The sequence below is a fragment of the Lolium rigidum genome, chromosome 2 (genome assembly GCF_022539505.1).
Source record: "Lolium rigidum isolate FL_2022 chromosome 2, APGP_CSIRO_Lrig_0.1, whole genome shotgun sequence".
Taxonomy (NCBI): Eukaryota; Viridiplantae; Streptophyta; class Magnoliopsida; order Poales; family Poaceae; genus Lolium; species Lolium rigidum.
Window position 1 is genome coordinate 132,132,909 of NC_061509.1, and position 20,436 is coordinate 132,153,344.

General features: G+C 43.9%; 1 long non-coding RNA gene across 1 annotated transcript; it reads left to right on the forward strand.

Moving 5' to 3' along the window:
* Positions 1–13,209: 13,209 nt before the first annotated feature.
* On the forward strand, positions 13,210–17,192 carry LOC124692364. Its single transcript, XR_006999486.1, has 2 exons — positions 13,210–14,692; positions 14,770–17,192. It is a non-coding gene; the product is annotated as an uncharacterized LOC124692364 (long non-coding RNA).
* The last annotated feature ends 3,244 nt before the right edge of the window (positions 17,193–20,436 follow it).

The window sequence follows — 20,436 nt, forward strand, 5'->3', positions numbered from 1 at the left end:
TATTTTCATAATCATGAACATTGGATGTTATTAATAACAAGGTTATATCATTATATGAATGATGTAATGGACACACCCAATTAAGCGTAGCATAAGATCTCGTCATTAAGTTATTTGCTATAAGCTTTCGATACATAGTTACCTAGTCCTTATGACCATGAGATCATGTAAATCACTTATACCGGAAAGGTACTTTGATTACACCAAACGCCACTTTGCGTAAATGGGTGGTTATAAAGGTGGGATTAAGTATCCGGAAAGTATGAGTTGAGGCATATGGATCAACGGTGGGATTTGTCCATCCCGATGACGGATAGATATACTCTGGGCCCTCTCGGTGGAATGTCGTCTAATGTCTTGCAAGCATATGAATAAGTTCATAAGAGACCACATACCACGGTACGAGTAAAGAGTACTTGTCGGGAGACGAGGTTGAACAAGGTATAGAGTGATACCGAAGATCAAACCTCGGACAAGTAAAATATCGCGTGACAAAGGGAATTGTTATTGTATGTGAATGGTTCATTCGATCACTAAAGTCATCGTTGAATATGTGGGAGCCATTATGGATCTCCGAGATCCCGCTATTGGTTATTGGTCGGAGTGAGTACTCAACCATGTCCGCATAGTTTGCGAACCGTAGGGTGACACACTTAAAGTTGGATGTTGAAATGGTAGAACTTGAATATGGATTGGAGTTCGAATATTTGTTCGGAGTCCCGGATGAGATCCAAGGACATCACGAGGAGTTCCGGAATGGTCCGGAGAATAAGATTCATATATAGGATGTCATTTTATGTGAATTAAAATGATGCGGAAGGTTCTATGGAAGGTTCTAGAAGGTTCTAGAAAAGTCCGGAAGAAACCACCAAGGAAGGTGGAGTCCCGGAGGGACTCCACCTCCATGGCCGTCCAACCCTAGTGGGGGAGGAGTCCCAAGTGGACTCCCCCTATGGGGCCCGGCCACCCCCCACATGGAAGGGGCGAATCCCACCCAAGTGGGATTCCCACCTTGGGTAGGTTTCCCTATCACATGGAAGGTTTTGGGTTCGGGTCTTATTCGGAGACTTGTAGTCCAACACTTGGGGCTTCCACCTATATAATGAGGGGCCAAGGGGAGGGGGCCGGCCACCCCAAGACCACAACCTGGCCGCCCCCCTTGAGTGGCCGGCCACCCCAAGACCACAACCTGGCCGCCCCCTTGAGTGGCCGGCCACCCCTCCCAAACCCTAGCCGCCCCCTCTCCTCCATAGCTCCCGCGTGCTTTAGCGAAGCTCCGCCGGAGTTCTCCACCGCCACCGACACCACGCCGTCGTGTTGTCGGATTCAAGAGGAGCTACTACTTCCGCTGCCCACTGGAACGGGAGGTGGACGTCGTCTTCATCAACAACCGAACGTGTGACCGAGTACGGAGGTGCTGCCCGTTCGTGGCGCCGTGATCAAGATCTTCTACGCGCTTTTGCAAGCGGCAAGTGATCGTCTACCGCAGCAACAAGAGCCTCATCTTGTAGGCTTTGGAATCTCTTCAAGGGTGAGACTCAATAATCCCCTCGTTGCTACCGTCTTCTAGATTGCATCTTGGCTTGGATTTCGTGTTCGCGGTAGGAAAATTTTTGTTTTCTATGCTACGTTATCCTACATAACCATGTTTCCCTCTCTCATAATAACTTTCAGTAGCATCATGAACAAACTCAACAATATAACTATCACATGAAATATTCTTATCATGAGCTACATGCATAAAATTATTACTCTCCACATAAGCATAATCAATACTATTAATTTTAGTGGGAGCAAATTCAATAAGATAGCTATCATTATTATTCTCATCACCATAATCATCATATATAGGAGGCATATTGTAATAATAATTAATCTTCTCCTCAATAGTAGGTGGACTGAAAATATCATATTCATCATTGTTATCATCATAAATTGCAGGCATGGTATAATCATAATAACCTTTATCCTCCATAGTAGGTGGCACCAAAATACCACTATCATTATAATCATCATATATATGAGGCAAAGTATCATCAAAGTAAATTTTCTCCTCAAAACTTGGGGAACTAAAAATATCATGCTCCTCAAAACCAGCTTCCCAAGCTTAGAATTTTCCATAGCATTAGCAACAATGGTGTTCAAAGCATTCATACTAATAACATTGCCATTACCATGCATATAAAGTTCCATAGGTTTTTTAATTTTCTCTTCAAACACCTCATGTCCTAACTCAAGATAAATACTATAAAGATCTCTAATATTTTTGTTGTTTTCCATTAAGCCTAACTAGTGAAAATAAAAACAAGAAACAAAAAGATATAATTGCAGGATCTAAAGGAAATAGCTTCGAGCACTCACACACCGGCAACAGTGCTAGGAAATAGTTTAGTAGTCGGAGGATGTGAATACCTTTTACCTTACCTCCCGGCAACGGCGCCGGAAAATAGCTTGATGTCTACGCACGCTTCTATTCCTCGTAGACGGTGTTGGGCCTCCAAGAGCGAGAGGTTTGTAGAACGGCAGCAAGTTTCCCTTAAGTGAATCACCCAAGGTTTATCGAACTCAGGGAGGTAGAGGTCAGAGATATCCCTCTCAAGCAACCCTCTGCAATTAAGATACAAGAAGTCTCTTGTGTCCCCAACACACCTAATACACTTGTCAGATGTATAGGTGCACTAGTTCGGCGAAGAGATAGTAAAACACATGTGGTATAGATGGTGGTAATATTGCAGGAAGTAAAGATGCAAGTAAAACAAGTAAACAAGCGATGCTTGCGGTATTTGGAAACAAGGCCTAGGGATCATACTTTCACTAGTGGACACTCTCAACATTGATCACATAACAAATAAATAACTTCTCCTCACTTGTGCTACATACACTCTCTTGTTTGATAACAAACACCATTCATTGTGTAGGGCTACAAGAGCTCCCTCAAGCCGGAGTTAACAAGCTCCACAACATTCGGAGTTCATATTTAAGTAAACTCTAGAGCATAATAGACCGTTGCAATTTAGACCGAGTACTAACATAGCATACACACCTGTCAACAATAGCTATGAAAGGAGGAATAGATCGCATCAATACTATCATAGTAATAGTTAACTTCATAATCTACAAGAGATTACAATCATAACCTACGCCAAGTACTACATGATGCACACACTGTCAACATTACATCATAGAGGAGGAATAGACTACTTTAATAACATCACTAGAGTAGCACATAGATTAATAGTGATACAAAGCTCATGATCACATAAAGATCACATGGGAGAGAGAGATGAACCACATAGCTACCGGTACAGCCCTTAGCCTCGAGGGAGAACTACTCCCTCCTCATCATAGGAGACAGTAATGGCGATGAAGATGGCGGTGGTGTCGATGGAGATGCCTTCCGGGGGCAATTCCCCGTCCCGGCGGCGTGCCGGAACAGAGACTTCTGTCCCCCGAACTTGGCTTCGCGATGGCGGCGGCTGCGTAACTTTTCTCGTCCCTGGAGTCTTTCTGGAGTTTCGTCAATCCGTCTCGAGTTTTTAGGTCGCGAGGGGTTATATAGTTGAAGAGGCGGCGTCGGGGGAGTCCCGAGGGGCCCACACCATAGGGTGGGGCGGCCTCCCTTCTGGCCGCGCCGGCTGATGGGGAGGAGGCCCTGGGCCTCCTCTGGCCTGGCCCTTCTGGCTCCATGGAAAAATAAGATCGTGGGCTTTTGTTTCGTCCAATTCCGAGAATATTTCATGTGTAAGATTTCTGAAACCAAAAACAGCAGAAAACAGGAACTGGCACTTCGGCATCTTGTTAATAGGTTAGTTCCGGAAAATGCATCAAAATGATATAAAGTATGAATAAAACATGTAGGTATTGTCATAAAACTAGCATGGCAATGTTTATGGAGAGATCAAGAGGGACATCCTAAGCAGTCCTTGGCAGCATGGGAAATGATTTGCAAGCCTAAAATGAAGGGGGGACTTGGTATTGTCAATTTTCAGAAGCAAAATGCTGCTTTGTTGATAAAATTTCTGGATAAGTTTTACAATAAAAGGGACACTCCCTGGGTTCAGTTGGTTTGGTCTGCTCACTATCAGGGTAAAGTCCCACATGAGGAGAAGTTGTGTGGTTCTTTTTGGTGGAAGGATGTCATGAAACAAGTGGATAATTTTAGAGGTATATCAGTTATTTCTATGGGCACTGGGGGATACTTTTATGTTCCGGCAGGATAATTGGAAAGTGGATGGACTTGCTAGGCCATTGATGGTCAGATTTCCAAGATTATTTTCATATGTGCTTAATGATAAAATGTCTGCAAAGGAGGTGTATAGTGTAGAGAATTTATCAGATTTGTTCTATAGACCTTTGTCTACTCAAGCATTCCAAGAGCTTCAGGCTTTGCAGAGTTTAATGGATCAAAATCAATTGTTGGGGACAAATGATAAATGGCATTACTGTTGGGGTGAGAGCTACTCTGCTAAACAGTTCTATGATCATATCCATGCTCACATTATGGTTCCTAAGGTTTATATTTGGCTTTGGAAGTCCTCCTGTGTGATGAAGACAAAGGTGTTTGCATGGTTGCTTCTGGTGGATAGGTTGAATACTAGAGACCTACTCAGGAGGAGGCATTGGAATGTATCTGAGGATAATACTTGTGTGCTTTGTCCAGCCAGGGTGTATGAAGATAGGATTCACTTGTTCTTTCATTGTAATTTCAGTGCTAGAATATGGAATTATTTGCAGATTGACTGGCAGCAGTATGATGATTTACAGGTGGTAATTACTGAGGCCAAAAGAAGTTTTCGGCAGCCTTTTTTCATGGAGGTTATTATTACTGCCTGCTGGAATATTTGGCTCATACGAAATGGAAGAATTTTCAGCGAGGAGAATGCTTCTTTTGCTAGATGGAAGGTCAAGTTTGTACAGGATATGTTTTGGCTGCAGTATAGAATTAAGGCCAAGCATAAGGATAGTCTTCTTAGTTGGATTAAGTCCCTACCTTAGTGACTGCTTTAGTTTAGCCTTTTGTAGTTTTAGGAGTCTTTTTTGTATATAAACTTTTTTATATATTTTAATAAAATTTGCTGTGGGGCTTTTTGCCTCACAGTCTTGCTTCAAAAAAAAAAAAAAAAAAAACTAGCATGGAACATAGGAAATTATAGATACGTTGGAGACGTATCAATCGACAACCACATTTCTGGGCGCGCGGGTCATTGATGTTCTTCCTCAGATCGTTGTTAGAGTTCCTGAAGCGAGTTAGCTTATCCTTTAAATCCGAAAGCGTCTTGCGCATCTCAGAGCGCTTCATGTAGGCATCCACAAGCTCTCTTTCCCAACATGGCTTCATCCATAGTAAGATTGAGCTTCCCATTAGAGTTAGATTCTCTTCACGGAGGCGTTCGCACTCAAGGAGTAGCTCCTGCCTCTTGGCAACCACATTCTCGAAGCAAGCATTTCACAGCTCCAAGCACACCAAGGTCTCCTTGTGGAGTTTCTGCCACTGGGCGATCTCCCCATGCAACTTGTTGCATTCCCCTTGAAGATCTGTCACAATATCCTACAGTAGCTGCATAAACACCGAAAATACTGAGCGACGGGCTACATAATTACACAAAAAGTTAAGAACATACGGCGGCAATATTGGGTTACTGGTATCGTTCCTTCTAAGGTTGTGGGAGATCTCTTTCGATTGCCTTAGATCTCCCGTTTTTAGGTTGAAAGGGGTCTTATAGGCGAAGAGGCGGCGCAGGAGGGCGCCTGGGGGCTCCTCATAATAGGTTGGCGCGGCCAGGCCTGGGGCCGCGCCGCCTTATTGTGTGGTGCCCCTCTGGCCCGCCTCCGACTCTCCTTCGGTGTTCTGGGGTCTTCCGGGAAAAATAAGATGTTGGGTCTTCGTTTCGTCGAATTCCGAGAATATTGCCCGAACAGCCTTTCTGGAACCAAAAACAACGAGAAAACGAGAACGGCACTCGTGGCATCTTGTTAATAGGTTAGTTCCGGAAAACGCATAAAAACATTATAAAGTGCGAGCAAAACATGTAGGTATTGTCATAAAACAAGCATGGAACATCAGAAATTATAGGTACGTTGGAGACGTATCACCGGGAATGCGAAGAAACTCAGTGACTTGGGAATAGTGATTCCTAACAGACTGGGGATTAATCGTGTCCTTCAATCACTGCCACCTAGTTACAAGAACTTTGTGATGAACTACAATATGCAGAACATGAACAAAGAGTTACCTGAACTCTTCGCCATGCTGAAATCTGTTGAGATTGAGATCAAGAAAGAGCACCAAGTGTTGATGGTCAACAAGACCACCAGTTTCAAGAAACAGGGCAAGTCTAAAGGCAAAAACAAGAAGGGTGGCAAGAAAGCTACCACTCCTCCTGTGAAACCTAAGACTGGCCCTAAGCCTGATGCTGAGTGCTATTACTGCAAGGAGAAGGGACACTGGAAGCGTAATTGCTCCAAGTATTTGGCGGATCTGAAGAGCGGCCTTGTCAAGAAGAAGAAATAAGGTATATTTGATATACATGTTATAGATGTTTATCTCACTGGTTCTCGTACTAGTACCTGGGTATTTGATACTGGTTCGGTTGCTCATATTTGTAACTCGAAACAGGAACTAAAGAATAAATGAAGACTATTGAAGGATGAAGTGACGATGCGCGTTGGAAATGGATCCAAAGTCGATGTGATCGCTATCGGCACACTTCCTCTACATCTACCTTCGGGATTAGTTTTAAACCTCAATAATTGTTATTTTGTACCCGCGTTGAGCATGAACATTATATCTGGATCTTGTTTAATGCAAGACGGTTATTCATTCAAGTCTGAGAATAATGGTTGTTCTATTTTTATGAATAATGTCTTTTATGGTCGAGCACCTGAAAAGAATGGTTTATTTCTATTAGATCTCGATAGTAGTGATACACGTATTCATAACATTGATGCTAAGCGAATTAAATTGAATGATAATTCTACTTATATGTGGCACTGTCGTCTTGGTCATATTGGAGTGAAACGCATGAAGAAACTCCATACTGATGGATTACTTGAATCTCTTGACTTTGAGTCACTTGATAGATGCGAAGCATGTCTAATGGAAAAAATGACTAAGACTCCATTCTCTGGTATTATGGATCGAGCTACTGACTTATTGGAAATCATACATACCGATGTGTGCGGACCAATGAGTGTAGCATTGCGCGGTGGTTATCGTTATGTTCTAACCTTCACAGATGATCTGAGTAGATATGGGTATTTCTATTTCATGAAACATAAATCCGAAACTTTCGAGAAGTTTAAGGAATTCCAAAGTGAAGTAGAAAATCAACGTAACAAGAAGATTAAATTTCTACGATCTGATCGTGGAGGTGAATATTTGAGTTATGAGTTTGGCATGCATTTAAAGAAATGCGGAATACTTTCACAATTAACACCGCCGGGAACACCACAACGAAACAGTGTGTCCGAACGTCGTAATCGAACTCTCTTAGATATGGTTCGTTCTATGATGTCTCTTACTGATTTACCGTTATCATTTTGGAGTTATGCATTAGAGACAGCCGCATTCACTTTAAATAGAGCACCATCAAAATCCGTTGAAACGACGATCGTATGAATTATGGTTTAATAAGAAACCTAAGCTGTCGTTCCTTAAAGTTTGGGGTTGCGAAGCCTATGTAAAAAAGTTACAACCGGACAAGCTAGAACCCAAAGCGGAGAAATGCGTCTTCATAGGATACCCTAAGGAAACTATAGGGTACACTTTCTATCACAGATCCGAAGGCAAGATCTTTGTTGCTAAGAACGGAACCTTTCTTGAGAAAGAATTTGTCACTAAAGAAGTGACTGGAAGAAAAGTATAACTCGATGAGATTGATGAATCTTCACTCGTTGATCAGAGTAGCGCAGTACCGGAAAATGTTCTTGTGCCGCCTGCACCGTCAACAGAGGAAGCTAATGATGATGATCATGAAACTTCAAACGAGATAGCTACTGAACCTCGCAGATCGACAAGGGAACGTGCCACTCCTGATTGGTATGATCCTTGTCTAAATGTCATGATTGTGGACAACAATGATGAAGACCCTGCGACGTATGAAGAAGCGATGATGAGCCCAGATTCCAACAAATGGCAAGAAGCCATTGATACGTCTCCGACGTATCGATAATTTCTTATGTTCTATGCCATATTATTGATGATACCTACATGTTTTATGCACACTTTATGTCATATTCGTGCATTTTCTGGAACTAACCTATTAACAAGATGCCGAAGTGCCGGTTCTCGTTTTACGCTGTTTTTGGTTTCGAAATCCTAGTAACGAAATATTCTCGGAATTGGACGAAATCAAGACCCGGGGGCCTATTTTGCCACGAACCTTCCGGAAGACCGAAGAGCATACGAAGTGGGGCCACTAGGTGGCGACACCACATGGCGGCGCGGCCAAGGGGGGCCCGCGCCGCCCTATGGTGTGGGCCCCTCGTCGGGCCCCCGACTGCGCCCTTCCGCCTACTTAAAGCCTCCGTTGCGAAACCCCCGATGCGAAAAACCACGATACGGAAAACCTTACCGAGACGCCGCCGCCGCCGATCCCATCTCGGGGGATCCTGGAGATCTCCTCCGGCACCCTGCCGGAGAGGGGATTCATCTCCCGGAGGACTCTACACCGCCATGGTCGCCTCCGGAGTGATGAGTGAGTAGTTCACCCCTGGACTATGGGTCCATAGCGGTAGCTATATGGTTGTCTTCTCCTCATTGTGCTTCATTGTTGGATCTTGTGAGCTGCCTAACATGATCAAGATCATCTATCTGTAATACTCTATGTTGTGTTTGTCGGGATCCGATGGATAGAGAACACCATGTTATGTTAATTATCAAGTTATTACATATGTGTTGTTTATGATCTTGCATGCTCTCCGTTACTAGTAGAGGCTCTGGCCAAGTTTTTGCTTTTAACTCCAAGAGGGAGTATTTATGCTCGATAGTGGGTTCATGCCCGCATTGACACTCGGGACGGTGATGAAAAGTTCTAAGGTTGTGTTGTGCTGTTGCCACTAGGGATAAAACATTGGCGCTATGTCCGAGGATTTAGTTGTTGATTACATTACGCACCATACTTAATGCAATTGTCTGTTGCTTTGCAACTTAATACTGGAAGGGGTTCGGACGATAACTCCGAAGGTGGACTTTTTAGGCATAGATGCGGTTGGATGGCGGTCTATGTACTTTGTCGTAATGCCCAATTAAATCTCACTATACTTATCATATCATGTATGTGCATTGTTATGCCCTCTCTATTTGTCAATTGCCCGACTGTAATTTGTTCACCCAACATGCTTTTATCTTATGGGAGAGACACCTCTAGTGAACTGTGGACCCCGGTCCATTCTTTTATACTGAAATACAAATCTGCCGCAATACTTGTTTTACTGTTTTCTCTGCAAACAATCATCTTCCACACAATTCGGTTAACCCTTTGTTACAGCAAGCCGGTGAGATTGACAACCTCACTGTTTCGTTGGGGCAAAGTACTTTGGTTGTGTTGTGCAGGTTCCACGTTGGCGCCGGAATCTCTGGTGTTGCGCCGCACTACATCCCGCCGCCATCAACCTTCAACGTGCTTCTTGACTCCTACTGGTTCGATTAAACCTTGGTTTCTAACTGAGGGAAACTTGCCGCTGTGCGCATCACACCTTCCTCTTGGGGTTCCCAACGGACGTGTCAATTACACGCATCGAGCAAATTTCTGGCGCCGTTGCCGGGGAGATCAAGACACGCTGCAAGGGGAGTCTCCACTTCCCAATCTCTTTACTTTGTTTTTGTCTTGCTTTATTTTATTTACTACTTTGTTTGCTGCATTATATCAAAACACAAAAAAAATTAGTTGCTAGCTTTACTTTTACTGTCTTGCACTTTATATCAAAACACAAAAAAAATTAGTTGCTAGTTTTACTTTATTTACTGTCTTGTTTGCTATATCAAAAACACAAAAAAATTAGTTTACTTGCATTTACTTTACTTGATTCATCATGTTTCCTTTTAATTTTACCACAAAGATATGCAGAGGCTGGGTGTAATGCTTGATTCTTCGAGTAATAAAGCGCCCTTTATCAGAAATGTTCGCCGTGTATACGATCATTCATACGTGTGCTATTCTTCTTTCCACGTGTTAACCTTCTATTCTCTTCTCCCCAGTCACACGTGAGGAGGGGTGTTGATATGTTTAAGCGGATTGCCTACCCCTTTAGATCAGTTCGGACTTTTGGTTGCATTGGACTATCCCTCCCTTATAATTTGTTGGAAAGAGTCCATAACAAACATTGAACATGTAACCAAAAGCTAAATCGGACCATGAAAAATTAATCCCGAAAATGAAAAAAAAGATGAACCACAAGCATATAGCTGCAATCAGGTCTGTGAAACATCAAAAAGTCCAACTTGGAACCACTAGCAGATCTGCATACATCGAACCCAAATTTCATAGGAACCCAAAATGTGGCAACGGGAAAACCTTGTATGCATCCAGATTGAGAACGGAAGGTAGTTCGATTAACACCTACTAAAAGCAGAAGTAGTGGCAACTGATCGCTTGGTTAAACTGCTACGGGTATGAAATCCTTCACGGTCAATCGGCGAGAGAAAGAAGAGGCTGCAACCACCACCCCGGCAAGACGAACCTTATCCATCACAGATCCGCTAGCTCCTAAGCATTAGTTCTTCAATAACCGCATCAAGGTGATCGTTGTTGACCGAGAGGACTCCTGTTTCAAGGAGAGATAATAGTTGGTCGTTTATCTTCTCCAACATGTGAAAGGCTTTGTGGTAACTTGTGCAGGTAATAGAGTCCAAACATTACATTATTAAATCTCTAATAAAACTTACTTATCAGCCAGCCTAATACGAATTCTCAATCTATTGTGTGAGTGGGCTTTATGATGACTGCAAGATGACATGGCAGGGCTCTATAGCCAGCAGCCGGCTATGTTATTAATCTTTCTCTTACTTCCCTTGATTGCCGATAAAAAGAAAGGTAACGAGTCCAAGTAACCTCATTTTCCTTGGATTGATCTTCTCCAAAGTTCTTGAGCAGCTCCTCCATCTCATATTTTCCCTCAAGCTTGATCTCAACTTCTCCCTCGAGTTTGAACGCCTCCGTAATCCCATTATCTCCAGTGAGCTTGACAATCTTCTTCTTCTGTTTAAAAATGCAGCCAAAATCTCCTGCGAGAGGGAACATTTCACTCTTAATCCAAGCATACAACTATGCAAAAGGATGGTAGGAGAGCCGAAGTTACATTGGTCATTTGCTCCCTGACCCTCTTGGGCGGCGGGGGAGCTGGTAACACGAGCTCCATCTAGTTCTGGGTGAAAGATGGAAACACCTGCGAAATGTAACAACTAAATCGTAACTCCTACCATGCAATATGCAAAAGGAGAGCAAGCGAGCCGATGTTACCTTGGTCTCTGGCTCCCTAACACTCTTGGGCAGCTGGGTAGCTGCTAACACGAGCTCCCTCTGGTTCTCCGTCATGAGGGACTTGAGTGTGAAGACCTACGAAAGGTAAGAGCTGATCTTAACTCCTCTTACAATGCAATAGTCAAAAGGAGGGCAGGCGACCCGAAGTTACGTTGCTCTCCGGCTCCCTGACAATCTTTGGCAGCTGCGTAGCTGCTAACTCGAGCTCCCTCTGGCTCTGGAGCTGGGTGAAGAAGCCTGTGAAGGATGGAGGCACCTGCGAAAGGTGACAGCTAGATCTTGACTAATTATATTTGAATATGCAAAAGAAGGGCACGCGAACGGAAGTTACCTTCGTCTCCGGCTCCGTGACACTACTGATGAGCTAGGGAGCTGGTAACATGAGATCCCTTATCTGGCTCGAGGTGATGAATGTGTTGTATGGGAGCGGGAGCATATGCGGAAGGAGAAGAGTTGAACTAATCTCGGCATGCTTTCCCTTCAACGGCAGGGTAGACTGCAACGCATCTTCTCCTCCGAGCTTTGCCTTGCTCTTGTTTCTAGACATGGCGGGAAGCAGATGCGGAGAGGGAGGGTGTGTGAGGTGGGCTGGGGGCGAGGAATACTTGAAGGAACATATTATTGCTCTTGACCCCACATAACAATAATGAGAACATGTGAAACTTCGTACGTACATGAATTTAATTTTCCTTTTGCTAATTCGAGGTTGACAGGGAATTAAGTTAGTTCCGGATCAACTCGACGGCCGTTAGGTCTGCATCGTGATGCGTGCATACGAGAATTACACATGGATGTGTAATTAAACATGATGTGCAATTGCATATACTTTGCTCTAGTTACACGTGAATTACACATGAAACCGGGTGACCGATAATTAAGCTAAATACAGACAATTTTGAGGAAATCGCTTATCGGTGTCAACTCGGTCGGCTGGCGACTTCGGACGATAAATGAGTTAATCGGGTGATAAATGAGTTTATTGGCTAATCGGTGACCATCAAGTAGAATCGGACGGGTTTTTTTAATAGTGATTCCAGGTTGACCGGGAATTAGCCGCGTCCATTTAATTTCTAAACCCAGATTTGAAATACCAGATTTACTGATATATAATTCCCGTTTACATATCGTTTAAATCGGTGTATTTATATTAGAGATATATTTAAAAAAATCTAAAAAGGATTTGCAGCGGTACAAATCAAATTTTGGATTTTGAAACACGTTCAGTCATGATGATGCACAATAGAGCTTGATAAACTTTATTGGAAACATATGTGTATGCAATTTAAAATATAAGGCAGTTGTAAAATATTTCCCTCTCTCCGATAAACTAAACTTAAAGTGCAGTGAAACAAGTTGTTTAAAAGAAGAAGAAACAAGTTTCACCAAGCTCACCAAGCTCACCAAGTTTTAAAAGTCGATTTCAAATCATTGTCAAACAAATTTAATATTTGTCTTCGTCTGAAATTCCATAGGATAGACGCTCAATATTCAAATGGTTATTAAGTTTATCTTTTCCTTCAACCTTGGACAGTTTGAAGTTTTAGATTCAGATCTAATATCTTTACTATTAAATGGGAGTTGGTCGTTTGACACTCAACGCACGTTGGTGGTCGTTATTGGAAACATCCTATTCGTCCAATTGTCCATCTCCATCCGAGACACACGCAGTCCGTCCGATCTCCCTTGCAGATCGCGCTGCGATGGAAAGCTCTCACCCATCCCCTCTCCGTCATTCCCCCCTCGCCCCATCTACGATTTCTCTCACGTCTTAGGGTTCATCACTCATCGCTTCCCCTCCGCCACCGATTCTCCCTATGACTCCATCCTTCATCTCAAGTTATCCAGGCACATAGGGGCGTGGTCTTTCATTTCAAGTTCCCTGACCTCGTCGCAGTCGTGTCTGCCGCGCCCGATGATGCCCCGCGACTCGGGCCGCTGGAGCTCAGCCTACTGGGCATGGATCCGGGCGGCGGCGGGGATCTGAGTGTTTCGTCGTCAACCACTCGACCGACGGGCCGTTTCGCTTTTCGATGGAGCAGATTCCCGCCAGAGTTGGGGCTCCCACCGATGGGAGCGCTGCCGCCCCCGAGCTGAAGCGTCGGCCTGGTTGCTTGGCGGAGCTGCTGCTGCCGGACTCCTCTCCGACCTACTATTGCCTCTGGTCCCACACGTCGACTGTCCTCCGTGCGCCGCCATCCGGCAGATCCCCTCGTCAGCTGCCCCATCGTTCTTCCTCCGCCACCTGATTCAACGTCCGGTTCTGTATCTACAGAGATTTAGAAGATGGTACCACTTATAATTGAGAGGTAAACAAGAGCTCTGCTATTCTCAATTAGATTTCTTAAATAAGTTATTATTCACGCGATGGCTCCTATCTGTCGATTCATTCACTGTCTGCAGCTGGAAAGCACGTGAACTTTTTTATCACCGGATATTACAGGCTTGATTTGTACATGATATATCATTTCTCCACATCTTGCTAACATCAGGCAATCATGGAAATTATAGTCATTAGTGTTATTGCAACCACTTCTGCTATTTGAAGGATTAGGTTTTGTTGCTTGAGCTCTACAGTCTACAGGCCACTGCTCACTCGTGGTTACTGTTCATCAACTATATGTAATCCTGCTAATGCACTCGTTTGTCATGTGCAATGACATAGGTAAGTAATTCAGTAACCTTGCAATATAAAAGAGTACTTATCTATTTAATTTTAACGTACGTAATTCAGTAGACTTGGCATGCCTAGCTCAATCTTATTTGCACATCTTGCAGACAATATCTTATTTACAAAGTTATATGCAAGTATGTAAGAAGCAAAAGATATGTTGTTGCCGTAGTTGCGAGAGGTCATCTGGCGGTACCATGGACTCGATACTAGCCCTAATTATTTTAAAAGATAAACTGAGGTTTTTGTAAATTTTGGGTATTTTGGGTCGTTGCAAATTTTGGACTACATGAGTAGTCAGAGACATCTTTTAGTAGGTCACCTCATTGAGCTTATTTTGTCAGAGATCATCTTTTAATGCCTTAATGGACTCGTTCCTTAGCCGAGATTTTGATGGAAGGATGGCTAGGAGCTGGTCTTGGCTAGGTGCACCAAAGCATGGGAGATGGTGGAGAAGGATGCCGATGATGCAGAGTTTGTTCTCCGGTGATGCCGTAGGCCGTTCAAGGGAAGAGGATATGCGTGCCGCTGACTCCGATCAATGGTAAGTTTTTTTCATGTTCATTTGAATTAGTGGTGTGTGCAATTTGTGCTTGTTAACATATTTGTTTTCTTTCTAAGGCATATTTATCTCCAATCATGTGCTGACAAGGAGCACCGCATCCGCCCACAAGTAATTCGCCGACGATGAGGAGTTTGAGATGGCCAGTAGGATAGGTACATTTGTCTGTGAATTTTGTCTAAATCTCGTGTGACCCTTTACATCTTCAGATTCTTCCCATGTATTTTTTATGTTCTTAAGTGTCAGTCTGCTGGCTACATGACGCTTTCTGAAGCCAATCATAGTGTGATTTCTGAGCTAAGGGCATGTGTTGTTCGATCACCACAAATCCGCAACACCGAGATAAGATGGTTGCATTTGTCCCAATTTTCATTAATCCCAGCTATTACTGAACATTCAACCATGCTTGCCAATAAAAGCTACGCGTGTGTATCACAATCTTAGTGGCCTACCATACAGGTTGATCTGTAACAATTAGGCGTGTTTGATCTACATTTCTATTGCTTTCCTGCATAATAGGTGATGATGGTGTCTGTAGCCTCTGAGGGACATGAATCTAAATATTCAGAGATTTTCATTTATAAGATATTTGTGACAAGACATCCTATTGACGGTATTCACACGTCACAAGGCTTATTATGCAGCACAATGATAAACCTACAAAATGTTTGAGGATTTATTTAAAAAACAGTAACATATATTGCTAAAGAATGCCCACATGGAGCTTACTTTTCGTTCCAGGGTTTATCAAGTAGCGCTTCTGGACAATGCACCTGTGGATGCATATTCAAACTAAAATATCATATGTTTGCAACAGAAATTTTATAATATGTAAGGTTTCTATCAGTTTTGTTGGCCTGAAGAATACATGTAAAACAGAAAAGTTTTCTGGTAAGTACTATTCATTTCCTTGTTTTTTCAGAAAGTTTCTGGCAGTTTTGTTAATCTGAGTAATACATGTAAATGGAAAAGTTTGCTGGTACTTGCTCTTGTTGATGCAAAGGTCGACCTCTAACTAAACCAGCATGGCTGAGCACGTCAGTCCTTTGAAAGTTAAACTTGGTTTTTTGCTTCTAAGATGTACCTTGATTGTGTCTGGTGCAAACATGAATATTTCAAGCTTGCGAGCGGATGCTCTTGATTATATAATTTGACTATTGTGATTACTATGGTTATCTGCCGAAATAGCACATCCCTACTATAAGTGAAAATATGAATATTTTAAGCTTGCAAGTGAATGCACTTGATTATATAAACCCATGTACTTTATCTTTGTGCCAAAAAAAAACATATATTGATAGGTCCTCTTAATCATTCAGGAGATGATGTCCTTATTACCGAGTGCAGATAACCACATTGAGAATCATAAATACACCCCCTTTGTTGCAAATTTTTTTTTGGGACCGTCTTAATGCTCTCGTTATTCTTATTCACAAGATTAATCGGTTTACCTGCCGATTCTTACTGGTGTCCCTGATTTTGTTGTTATCAAAGTAGAAGCTATCATCACCAATATGTTATTTATCTTAATGTTGTAACACTGAAGTATGATCATTCGCAATGTTGGATCTCCTAAGTGCGCATGAAGCTACAACAAGATTTGATAGACGAAATGGTTAAATGGAAAGCAAGCTGAAAGAAATCCGCTTTAACAAGTTCTTCATAGCTTGTTTCTTCCAAGAGCTCTTTCATCTAATCCAAGGCTCAAGAAAAGCTTTTCCATGATTGCTGAGTGGAATGATCAGTCAGACAATGACATGATTGATGGCATTCTTCACTTTCTCATTAGTCAGTCTGCTAAATGATCAATAGGATTTCAATCTGACTAAATTTGTTTTGTAACACAGGATAACACTGAAGAGAAGTAGGTGAAGTAAAATGTGAAGTGCTAATTATTCTTCTAATGCATAGATAATTGTCTTGGTACGAGTTCTCGTCTATGAGAAGTATCCAGCTTACATGTTTTAGTTCAGACCATGGTCAATGATTTTGCATAGAGTTAATGCCAATTAGAAGTTTCTTATTTCTGCACTACACAAGTGTACATATTCAAAACAGTGTTTGTGACTTACTATATTCAAGTTAAATTTTAGCAATTTAGAAAGTATACATAACTTGCTGAAGGATTAATGCTCTATATTGTAGTGTTCATTGTGGTGGATTAATGCAATAGGAATGTCCCTTTTACTTGATGAAGTTTTGCCAACTATTTTGATCATTTGTTTCTTGTTGTGCCTATACAGGTCCAGACTTGTAACTTTTCTGTCGATATTTTTCTTGTTTTTTGTCGATATGGGGATTATCATGGTACATGTAACTAATCAAGCAGGTAATATATTCCAGTTCGTGGAGGTGCAACACTAGCTACCGATGATGAAGAATTAATGTGTTGGTGCGACAAATTAAGAACAAATTATCTAGAATTTTATTGTATCGGAATATTATATTGCTATCTTTTTTCAAACATGTGATTTTTTATGTATATAATGTCTGCATGCATGATAAAATAACGAGGACCGTAGCAACGCACGGGCATTCAACTAGTATAGAGTAAAGAGAGAATCGACCTCACAGAGGGGAAGGTGGAGATTGCACATACCACTATTATTGTATTTTGCACACAAATTACCTACTATACACGTAATCCGTTGCACGGAGCTTCAAACTGAAGATTAAGCTGCTTACCATTAAATCTGATGGCCATGATGCATCTCTCTCGCTGATGATATAGCATTCTCGTGTCATCAATTAGCCTTTCTTTGAACGTGTGGTTTGCGCAAAAAACCTAATGAGAGTAGTTTGTCAAGGAAGAGACCAATAGTGGGTGATTTTTTGCAATATCTTTCGGAGGAAGGGCGTGCATGCATGCTCGCTAAGAGGTTTTCTCTAAACAACGCAACAACCGTCCCACCATCTATCTCAGCATCACATTGTCATACTCCGCAATCCCAACACTCTCCATGCATGGGAAATAATATTTTTTTACGATGCAAGGAGTAATCTACTCTCCAAGAATTATTTATATATATTTTGCTGACAATACAAGTGTCAAATTGTTATCACCAGAATTTGACCGGATCAGAGGTGGGCCGCGATTGGAGATGGGCTTAAAGAATATATACAGAAGAAATACGTGAATCGGCCTTATATGCAAAGTTTGGGCTAGTTTGCCCTTGTATCTGTAACGTAGTAGATTACGTGTCGGTTAGTTAGAGTTTGCCTCGTGCACGGTCGGGATTATTCCCACGTTAGAAAGTCCCCCGGACTATAAATATGTATCTAAGGTTTATGAAATAAACAACAACCAACGTTCAACACAAATCAATCTCGGCGCATCGCCAAATCCTTCGTCTCGAGGGTTTCTCCTGGTAAGCACCATGCTGCCTAGATCGCATCTTGCGATCTAGGCAACATAAGCTTATTACGTTGTTCATGCGTTGCTCGTGCTGAAGCCTTTTTGATGGCGAGCAACGTAGTTATCTTAGATGTGTTAGGGTTAGCATTGTTCTTCGTATCATATGCTGTCGTAGTGCAACCCTTATACATCTAGCCGCCCTTACACCTATCCTAGGTGTAGGGGCGGCACCCCGCTTGATCATTGTTTAGTAGATCCGATCCGTTACGGTTGCTCCTTGTTCTTCAAGGATTAGTTTAATATCCGCAATAGTTAGGCCTTACAAAGGGTTGGAGGATCCAGCGGCGTGTAGGGTGTAGTTTGCTAGCCCTAGACAGGATGTTCCGGGGATCAACCTCGTGTTGGTTTTTAGGCCCTGTCTAGGATCGGCTTACGATCACCGTACGCGAGCGCGAGGCCCAATCGTGAGTAGGATGATCCGATTATGCGGTGAAAACCCTAAATCGTCGTAGATCGCATTAGCTTTATCTTGATCAAGCGGGACCACCATATATTCGGACACCTTGTACGAATCATGGGTGGATCGGCTCTTTGAGCCGATTCATAGGATAACCTGAGAGCCGATCGAGGCTCGTATTTGATGTTTACGTGTATGCCATGCAGGAAACTAAGCGAGGCATCATCCAACACCTTCCTGACCAGGTATAGGTCATGTGGCACGCCCTTGCGACAGCATCGGACGTGTGACCAGAAGGCTTTGCGGGCCGTCGCTCTGAGGGACCAGGGCCAGCCGCAGCCCTGAGTTGTTCCCGGCCTACGGTGTTGTCAGTCGCTGCCCGCCGATGGGTTTCTGACCGCAACACATTCTGGCACTCCCGGTGGGACCTTCTTCGTCATCCACCGCATCGCCATCTACATCTGAGATGGCGGAAGGCACTCCGGTCAAGTACGAGGATCTGACTGACGAGCTCAAGAAGAAGCATGACGAGATCAAGGCAGTCCTCGAAGCCGACCTCATCGGCTCTTTCCACGTAACCCGCTCCCATGGCATCGGGTGGAAGGGGTTCTCACCCGAAGGCGCGCTCGATGGAGTGGACCTGTCCTCCCCGTCGGAAGAACGCACCAGGTCGCCGCGTCGGGAGATTAACTTCATGGTGGCTCATTCGCTGCACCGCCACTCGAGAGCTCCGGTGAACACTTTGGAGCGTGTCGCTCGCGCGTGATCCAGGAAATCATGAGCCACCGGTACTCTCCGTCGGGACCAGCCCCGGGGACTTACCAAGGAGAGATGCCACTCCGGTCCCGGCCACCGCTGCCGTTCGCGTTGGCAGCGCCAGAAGTGCCGAACTCATCGGCATACGTCGTCTACAAGATTGGTGGTGACCCTAGTGACTACCAATTCCTACATGAGGCGCCCAAGGAGATCCCGCACGGATACGCGTGCGCATACGTGCGGATTGCAGCAATCGGGCACTCTCGAACCAGGCTGCGACGGCAGGGACTTCTGGAACAGCAGGAGGAATGTCGGCAACAGATCTTGAGAAGCAGACGTGGCTAGCTAAGTACGCCACCCCGACAAACCTCCAGAGCTCAGCTCCTGCAGTTGGCTCAGAACTGGAAAAGCAAGCATGGCTGGCTAAGTATGCCACCCCGGCGAATCTTCAGGGTTCGACACCTTCAACCATCACCGCGGATCAGATTTGTACAATTCTGAAAGACCAATTCGGCATGATGCCGAAAAGGAGGACAATCGGCTATACCAAGCCGTACCCCAACGAGTACGAATTGATCCCGCTACCACCCAAATATCGGCTCCCTGACTTCACAAAGTTTAGTGGATCAAATGGTTCCAGCTCCATCGAGCATGTGAGCCGATATTTGGCACAGCTGGGCACGATCTCAGCGTCAGACGAGCTGCGTGTGAGGTTCTTCGCACAGTCCCTCACAGGATCGGCTTTCGGGTGGTACACATCGCTGCCACCGAACTCAATCCGGACTTGGAAGCGGTTGGAAGAGCAGTTCCATGAGCAGTATCACTCGGAGGCTTCCGAGGCTGGCATTGCCGATCTAGCACAAGTACGACGAAGCGCGGGGAAACAAGTGTCGGAATACATCCAGCGCTTCAGGACCGTGAGGAACCGATGCTATTCGGTTCACGTAAGTGAAAAAGAAGCGGTCGAGTTGGCGGTGGTGGGTCTCTCATCATCGATCAAGGACGTGGCCTCCCAAGCAGACTACCCTTCATTGGCGCACATGGTGCAGAAGCTGTCAGCATATGAACAGCGCCACCCAGATGTTTACCAGGACAAATTCAAGCGAGCGGTGGTCCTGGTTGAGGCAGACGAGGATGAAGGTGCTGCGGGAGATCAGG